We start from the raw sequence: 9478 nt of genomic DNA, 5'->3' as shown, positions 1-9478 counted from the left end.
AAAAAGGACCCAGAACAGTAATAAAATTACTCCAGCTTAGAGCTGGAGTAAGTACAGCACCACCGCTGGCCACTCACAACACTGTCACATAAAAAAAATAAAAAAGTAGGGACTCCTTACGAAATAATGTTAACTTTTAAAAAATATATGTACATTTATTACAATTCTTACACCTTAAATATTAAATTATACATAAATATTATTTCATTAAAATATTTAATAAAATGTTTGATTTAAAGAATACATCTAACTTTTAGAAAACATAATTAATTAATGTATTCTATACTTAAAGTTTAGCAATTTTTAATATATAATAAATACATATGAATACTACTTTAGGTGGGTGTTATTTTGCTAAAGAATTCTTTAAAAAACATTTACATTTAATATAATCAAATAAATAATTTTTTTAATGTAAAGTAGTTAATAGTGCTGCAGCAGTTTTTGTAATTATTCTACATTTAAAATTCATATATAAAATTAACATTTAACTGGCTAATATTTTAGGTTTTTTTCCAAACCTAAATTAACTTTTCATTATTGGAGTATACTCTACCACAGAGAGATTATGGAGGTCTCCACCGATATTGCAGACTGCCAAATATGGTTGTAAGTTCGCTGCTAGCAGTTACTTTACGTTCTTATATGACATTTGTACTGTCTCCACCCCCCTATTGTAAGTGACATTCAGAGTGGTAGTGTGTGTGACTATATTCGAAAGCAGTATTTTAGAAAATAAATGTAGTAATCGGTGGATGATTTACATGCAGTCTATAACATAGATTATGCATGCCTACACCTAGGTTAATCATATGAGTGCAATGTCTGGCAAGTGATTGTATCTCCAGCCCTTTATATAATGTGCCTGATTTATGTAATATATCAGTGACTGAGTAGTGGCAGTCTGCCCTTAGGGTGCATAGTTGAATAATGACTGTGGAGTGTGTGTTCAGTGAGTAAAGTGAGAAAGTGAAGGTTACAATCTGAATAGTTTTGTATTTTCTGATAAAGATTTTAAAGACAATGGTGTGAGCATTTTAATATAAAAAAAAGCTTAGTATGTTGAAATTATATTTAAGTGCGAAAATGTACATTTGTAAAATATGTGCATTCACATACTGAGCTGAGGTGTGGGGGTAGTAAAATTGTATTAGGTGAGTGCTATACATGGGTGTGTTAAATGAGACATGTGACCAGACAGGAACACTGACTGACTTGCAGATAGAAATGGTTGGGAGTTCATAACGTTACATTCAGTTGCACTGCTACTTAACACTGTGTATTGAATAAAGTTTTTTAAAGTTTTGCGTCTCTTCTGTTATGAGGGGGGTTGTGTTGTTGTTCATCCAGCACTAGCAGACAGAGCCCCAGGTCTGGGAGTAGCCATCCCATGTTGTTTGAGTTGGTTTTCTGGTTGTTGTGGGCAGGGTGTGGCTCTTTATACTCAGGCGTGGAGGATGGACCACCAGGTTCCCAGTGACGGGGGAGGTTACTCTAAATACGGCAGACAGAGTGTTGGCTCTCCGTTGCTCCATCCATCGTGTTTAGTGTTGGATTCCGCAGACGGAGGTAGGAACATGCGGTGGAGCAGCCTTTAGTGCGTCAACCCGCTGTGCTCTAAATCAGACGGATGTATCTCCTTGGTGGCGGCCCGGTGAACAGACGGATTTTGGCACTTGAAACTCATCCACCAAACTCTAAGTCAGGCCCTCTATTTCCAACACCGAGTGCGCACAGCCTTCGGCCTTGCGCAACACAGGTTGGGCATAGAGCCTGGCCTACGTCCAGGCCCAGCGTCCAAGCTTGCCGTGGGTGCATAATGCGCACTGTGCATGGCCTGCACCCAACCTAATGCTTGCGGCAGCCCCCACTGTCCAGCGCTGAAGGCCATGCATAGCAGGTGTTGGGCGCACAGCCCCGGCTGCCCACATCCTTCAGCTGTGCATAGCGGGGGTTGAGCACAGGGACTGTACTATGCATAGCAGGTGTGGGTAACACAGCACCAGCTGCACACATCCTTCAGCAATGTGTAGCAGGGGTTGAGCACAGGGTCTTTACTATGCATAGCAGGTGTGGGGCGCACAGCACCAGCTGCACACATCCTTCAGCTGGTGCTGGTAGCAGGGGTTGAGCACAGGGTCTGTATTATGCATAGCAGGTGTTGGATGCACAACACCAGCTGCACACATCCTTCAGCTATGCGTAGCAGGGGTTGAGCACAGGGTCTGTATTATACATAGCAGGTGTGGGGCGCACAGCACCAGCTACACACATCCTTCAGCTGTGCATAGCAGGAGTTGAGCACAGGGTCTGTATTATGCATAGCAGGTGTTGGATGCACAGCACCAGCTGCACACATCCTGCAGCTGTGCATAGCGGGTGTTGAGCACAGGGCCTGCGCTATGCACAGCAGGTGTTGGGTGCAAAAAACTTTGGCCCCTAGAGCTTCGCCTTTTGTCAGGCCTTTCCTTATTCAATTATTTTTACCGAATTGACAGACCTTTTGAGAATCCTGTGTAGCGTCTCACCCTGAAGCTTGCCACTGACACCAAAAATGGCATTCAGGAACTGCGGTACCAAAACTGGCACAATGGTTGCCAGACGCCATTTTAGGTTTCTGCGACTCATGAGCCACCAGTGACTCGTGAATCCTGCCACTCGGATTACTCATTTAAAACAAGCATTTGCAATGTAACAGGTCTCGCATTTTGTTTTAGAGCAGGGGTCTTCAAAGTGTGGGGCGCGACCCCCAGGGGGGCCGTGAAGTGATGGAAAGGGGGTCGCGCATTCCCAGTCACACTTCTGCCCAGGCACAACAAGGGATTCAGCCCCCCTCCTCCCCCGTAGTGTGTCTCAGCTCGAGCTGCTGTGGGCTCCGCTGGGCTGTCTGCAGTCTTATCTCCTGAGTTTTTCACATGTCATTAAGGACCATTTGCAGATTTACATACCTTTTGTAAAGTGGTTACTGAGGCTTAGTTTTTTTGTCTAGTTCCAGTACCCCCTGTGCCCCAACTCTGCCTTTTTCTTACATTTGTATTTTACAGTTACTGCAGTAGTGTGAGAATGCATTTCATGAAAATAAATATAAAGTAGGGTTGCAAGAAGAAAAATACCAGCCATTTGATGTTTAAAGAGCCTGCAAAGGCCTCCTCTTGACACTAAATGGGATTGTAAATAAAATCGTATGCATTCATTCGTAATGTGACTTTTCTGTCTTTGTTCCCTTTAATTATCAGTCATGGATCATTGAGGCAGCCCTAGAACACAATTAAAAGTGCTTTCTATTTATATTTGCTGTTCCAAGTACGTACAGATGAGTGCTGAAATATACAGCTTTAGGTGACTTCTTATTTTTGTACCGTCTGGGACATCAAATTAATGAGCAGGCAACCCTAACCATAGGTCTGGAAGTGTGTTGCAGGATCAGCATATTATTTATTTCCTCCACCCTCGATCCCTGATTAATGTCATAATAGCAATAGTTTAACTTATATCTTAAACCCCTACGCTGCCGTCAATAATATGCTGAGTTACTTCAAGTGTTTGGGAATGCACCCTGCAATCAGAGAACTCACTTCTCATTCTCGCATTTCACTTTCACGCTCACCCTGCACTCACAGCGATCGCAATGCACTCACACTGATCACCATGCACTCACATCATTCACCCTCTCCCACTGCACTCATAGTGATCACTCTGCAATCACAATGCACTTGCGTTGTTCACCCTGTACCTCAGCCTGCAGTCACACCACTCATATGCACTCATGTGACACCTCATTCACCTGTCCCCTCACTGCTCAATTTGCAACTTGCTCAAACAAACCCATCATTAACCATGGATTCTTTCGTCCCACTCTGCACTTACATCCGCACCCAAATTCATGGTCACCTCACTCACCCTGCAGTCACTCCTCTTTCACTACTCTCACACTGTCGCATCACTCACCGTGCACTCACATGGGCACACTTCTCATCCACAGAGTGCAGAGGGTTAATGTGCCTGCTACAAAGAACATGTACTATGCAGATCACAGAACTGTGAGTAAACTGAGTAGCACTATAAAAAAAAAATGTTTGTCAGAAAGGTGCTACAGAGAGATGAGGTGCTTTGTTGGTGAGTGGTAGTGATGGAATTTATGGAGAAGGAGGAAACGGGGATGGGGCACCAAAAAAAAGACTGTTGCGCCGTGTGTGGCCAGTGCTATGGCCAGCCCTGCCTGGGAGTGTAGGCTCCCTCGCGAAGTTTGGGTCTAGTCGCTCCCATGCTTCTGCCTACTACTATTATTATTTCCTTTTGTAGTGTGCTGCTATTACCAAAAGGTGTTCTGGGGCTAATAGCCATCTGCTGCCTGAAGGCAAATGAGAAACATACAGAAGGGGAAGGAGAACCCGCCAAATGGGGTGACCTACAGAGCATAGAGCCAGGTTTTTATATCTTCCTAAAGGATAATAGTCTTGGTGGAGCGAAGCAAACGAGGGTGGATGTTCCATAACTGTGTGGCCTGCACCAAAACAGCAAGACAAACAATTTGTGCCTTCCTGAATTAGGGAACAATAAGCAGAGTGGCACAGGCCAAGAGGAGCATACGGGTCCATCCCGTGTGCTCGGTGAGGAGAGATGAGAGGATGAGAAAGGACAGCAAGGGAGTGAGGGAATTTGATTGAAGAGGTCAGGGATGAGGAGAAATGTGAAGTGCCGAAGGGAAGTGCGGACACGCAAGAAGTGAGTGTGAGGGAAAGTTGAGGGCACAGAGGAGGGCTACTGTCAAACTGTGAGAGAAGATAGCTGAGAGATGATCTGTGACCTAAAAAGTAATTTGATGCGACATTGGTGAGGGACAGCAGCGATAGGGGAAGAGAGGGAGTACTGGGGTGGGTGCTGAGCAGTGATTAATTTGTAATTAAACATGTACCAGGAACCTCACCATTAGGCCACTGCAACTTTAACCACCCACCGCCTTGCATGTGCGGCCAATGTCAATACCTATGCAACTACCAACCATAACACTGTACAAGTGTGACTATTTCAAGCCCCCAAAGCTATAAGAATGGCATGGATGTCAGGAGTTTATCGTTTTTAATGTATATTGAATTAATAAACAGCTGTTCTGCTCATCTCTAAATTACACAGACAGAGCCATCAAGTGGCATGTGGTAGACGGTCATATTGCCAGTGTGCACAATTAGGTGCCAGTGCGGAGCAACGGAAACCACCTGCTCAAATTAAGCACTGGTGCTGAGGTAACAGGGGAGAGGGACATTTGTTCAAGAAGGTGTGAAAAAACAAAGGATAGATGTGAAAGATGAATGGGGGACTGGAGAGGTGTAAGATACAAATAGGCAACAATTTGAACGGAGAGACTTGAGATGAATGAGAAGTGCAGATGGGCACGGGAGGTGACAGGGCCAGAGAGGCCATGAGATAAATGCGAGAAACTGTTAGAGATGAGGGCAGTGAAAAGGCAGAATGGCAAGAGGTGATTAAGGGTGAAGTGAGAAGTTGAATGGGGAGAGTTTAGAAGTTGTAAGAAGGGGTGAAAGAAAATGGCCTGCAAAGTGAGAGAGGGATCCAGGATTGGGAGAGGAGAGGAGAGAGGGATGGAAGGGAGGGGTGAGAGGAAAATGGCATGGGTAAATTGCTTAACTCTGCACAAGACCACCAGGGTTTTAAGGGACCCCTGCTGCTCCCGGCCAGGGCCAGGTGAGCTTCTAATGTGGCAGCACGTATTCCTGCGGAGTGGAAGGCCCATCTTTCGATGTTAATTGCTGTATTTTGGTTATAAACTGGCACTGATGGGGTGAAATCTTTCCTCAGTGTTACTGTGTGCAAAAAAATTCAAAATAATGAAGCAATTCTATCCCAAAATAACGCTGCATCACATAACATTATTTAAATTTTCTTCCCACACAATTTAGTCAAGCCTGTCGTGTAATTTGGTCCTCACCTGCCTCGTAATTCCAGAAGCCCTGCCTACAGGTTTAGAAATGTTTATCAGGAGGGGGTCCTTACGACTGAAAATGTTGACAGGGGGGTCTCGGCACCCAAAAGTTTGAAGACCTCTGTTTTAGAGTTAGAGCTATTGGCCCTGTAATGGAAATGTTTTTTTACTTATGTGTGCGCCAGTGCAGTTATCAGATGTTCAAAACTGAGATTGGTAAATGAGTTATATAATTGGGTGGGAATAGCGCAATGTATTCATCAGAAAGAGGCCAACAAACGCGGCAATGTTGAACGGGGCTGTCATTTATACAAATGGAGTAAAATGTAGAAAACATGACCAGTTTGAAAAGACCAAAGAATCTCAAGGGTCCCAGAAGAGGAGGAAGCGAATGGTAATGGATTAGAGGCAAGGGTAAACAGAGAAGGTGTTTAAGATGCTTCAATGAAGGCGTTAGAAAGATGCTTGGTGTGACAGCTGAGAGCGCCAGGGATTAATACCTGCCCGAAGTGGGCGCAAATGAGATTAAACTAATGAACAAAAACACAGAGGGCGGGATGGATTTTTTTAAATTCAAGAAGCAGTGGCGCATCTAGTGGCAAACAGTGGTGCATCTAGGGGCAAACAGTGGTGCATCTAGTGACAACAGTGGTGCATCTAGTGGCAAACAGTGGTGTATCTAGTGGCAAACAGGGGTGCATCTAGGGGATAACAGTGGTGCATCTAGTGACAACAGTGGTGCATATAGTGGTAACAGTGGTGCATCTAGGGGATAACAGTGGTGCATCTAGTGGCAAACAGTGGAGCATCTAGGGGATAACAGTGGTGCGTCTAGGGGATAACAGTGGTGCGTCTAGGGGATAACAGTGGTGCATCTAGTGGCAATAGTGGTGCTTCTAGTGGCAAACAGTGGTGCATCCAGGGGCAAACATTGGTGCATCTTGGGGCAAACAGTTGTGCATCTAGGGGCAAACAGTGGTGCATCTAGGGGCAAACAGAGGTGCATCTAGGGGATAACAGTGGTGCATATAGGGGCAAACAGGGGTGCATCTAGTGGCAACAGTGGTTCATCTAGTGTCTCGACAGACACAGAGTTAGTAGCCACTCCCCTATGGGAGTGGGCACACTTGCACCCCCACACGCATCCCTCACAGGCATCACGAGTGACATGAGCCTGTCAATAAAAGGGCCCGGGTGCACGTGTTCGTGGCCAGTTGTATTACCCCACTAACGGTGTCTGTGTCACTGATTCATCAGCATGTGGGCCTAGGGTCCACAACACAACAATGGCGACGAGGGGTTCGAGCCCCACGTGTGTGCTGGCGGCTTTCTCGTGTTTGGTTGAGGGAGAAGTGTAGCCTGTGCAGAAGGCACCCTTTTCAGCACCTGCCATCAAACCAGTGAGAACGACGGCACATGCAAGCGGATGTCCCGCTGCCGCAGTACTGACCAGGCTGGTAGGGGGGGCTCGGCAGTGGAGGAGCAGGGGAGAACCAGTCCACCGCTTTGGCCGTGACCTCAGAAAGGTAGAGCCTGCTGACCCGTCTGGCGTGAGGTGAGCCAGGCAAGTAGCAGCATGCAAGTGGTGAGTGGCGCTCCGATACACACACCCTGCTGAGACTGCTAATCATAGCACACTAGGACCAAGCCAGCACTGGCTGTGAACGTCCCGAGGCCGCTGCACCGAACGGCCCCAGTGCATCCCTGCACAGCGCCGAAATGAGCTGCAATGCCCACTTCACAAATGGGCATATTATCACGCCAGGCGATAGAATTTTCAATTGGAATTCCATAGAGCATATTATCAAGCCCATTATCGCCTTTGGGTTTGCTTTGTTCGCCCTAAGTTGGCAGGGTATGCCCAGGCGTGGGTCCCTTGCTCACTTTGCCCCTGGAATCAAGATAGCCTGGCTGATGTGGGTTATGAACCCGAAATCGGTCCCAGGATGCTTGTTTCCGGTCCAGGGAAGACATGGCTTAGCAGTTCGGGCTGGACTGTTCCCATGATGTACAGGGTCAGACTGATTTGCATATGGCCATGTCTGAAATAGGGTGGCAGAGTGAGCTAAAGAATGATGATGGATTAAACCCAGATCAGTTGACTGGTGGTGAGTGTTTGCAATGTTCAAGCGCTCCGTCCATCATCCCCTTTGGTTTTGTTTTGTTCGCCCTAAATTGGCAGGGTATGCCCAGACGTGGGTCCCTTGCTCACTTTGCCACTGGATTCAAGATCGCCTGGCTGATGAGAGTTATGAACCCGAAACCGGTCCCAGGATGCTTGTTTCCGGTCCAGGGAAGACATGGCTTGGCAGTTCGGGCTCGACTGTTCCCCCGAGGCACAGGGTCATGTCTGAACTGGGGTGGCGGAGTGAGCTAAAGAATGATGATGGATTAAACCCAGATCAGTTGACTGGGGGTGAGTGGTTGCAATGTTCAAGCGCTCCGTCCATCATCCCCTTTGGTTTTGCTTTGTTCGCCCTAAGTTGGCAGGGTATGCCCAGACGTGGGTCCCTTGCTCACTTTGCCATTCGATTCAAGATAGCCTGGCTGATGAGGGTTATGACCCCGAAACCAGTCCCAGGATGCTTGTTTCCGGTCCAGGGAAGACATGGCTTGGCAGTTCGGGCTGGACTGTTCCCATGAGGCACAGGGTCAGACTGATTTCCATATGGCCATGTCTGAACTGGGGTGGTGGAGTGAGCTAAAGAATGATGATGGCTTAAACCCAGATCAGTTGACTGGGGGGGAGTGCTTGCAATGTTCAAGCGCGCCATCCGTTGAGGAGGATGCACCTCAGGGCTAAAATTGTAAAGGTAGCTTTGGCGATTAATGTTCCTGCTGGAGAGAAATGGAAGTTTTATCTAGTGACTGTTTCCACTCATGCTAAAGTAGCACAGAGGATTAAGATGCCTGCTGCTAAGAACATGTCCTCGTGAGTTCAGAGGTTTTCAGGCTACAATAAAAAGGTAAAGGTAACTTGGAGATTGAGGCTCCTGAAGGAGCGAGATGGGAGTTTTATCTAGTGGCCGTTTCCACTCCTGTTAACGTAGCACAGAGGATTTCATTACCTGCTGCAAATAACATGTCCTTGTGCCCCCAGAGGTATTCAGAAATCAATAAAAATTTAAAGGTAACCTTGGCGATTAATGTTCCTGCAGGAGAGAAATGGAAGTTTTATCTCATGGCCGTTTCAACTCATGCTAACGTAATGCAGAGGATTAAGATGCCTGCTGCAAAGAACATGTCCTTGTGCGTTCAGACGTTTTCAGGCGACAATAAAAATGTAAAGGTAACTTTGGCGATTAAGGTTCCTGCGGGAGAGGGATATGGGAATTTTATCTAGTGGCTGTTTCCACTCATGTTAAAGTAGACCAGAGGATTAAGATGCCTACTGGGAAGAACATGTTCTTTTGTGTTCAGAGGTTTTCAGGCAACAATGAAAATGTAAAGGTAACTTTGGCGATTAATGCTCCTTCTGAAGAGAGACCAGAGTTTTTTTAGTGGCTGTTTCCACTCCTGCTAAAGTAGCGCAGAGGA

This window comes from Triturus cristatus, chromosome 1_1 (assembly GCF_964204655.1).
Source record: "Triturus cristatus chromosome 1_1, aTriCri1.1, whole genome shotgun sequence".
In the NCBI taxonomy this organism is placed as follows: domain Eukaryota; kingdom Metazoa; phylum Chordata; class Amphibia; order Caudata; family Salamandridae; genus Triturus; species Triturus cristatus.
The sequence above is the reverse complement of the archived record's forward strand: the minus strand, read 5'-3'. Positions refer to the sequence as shown.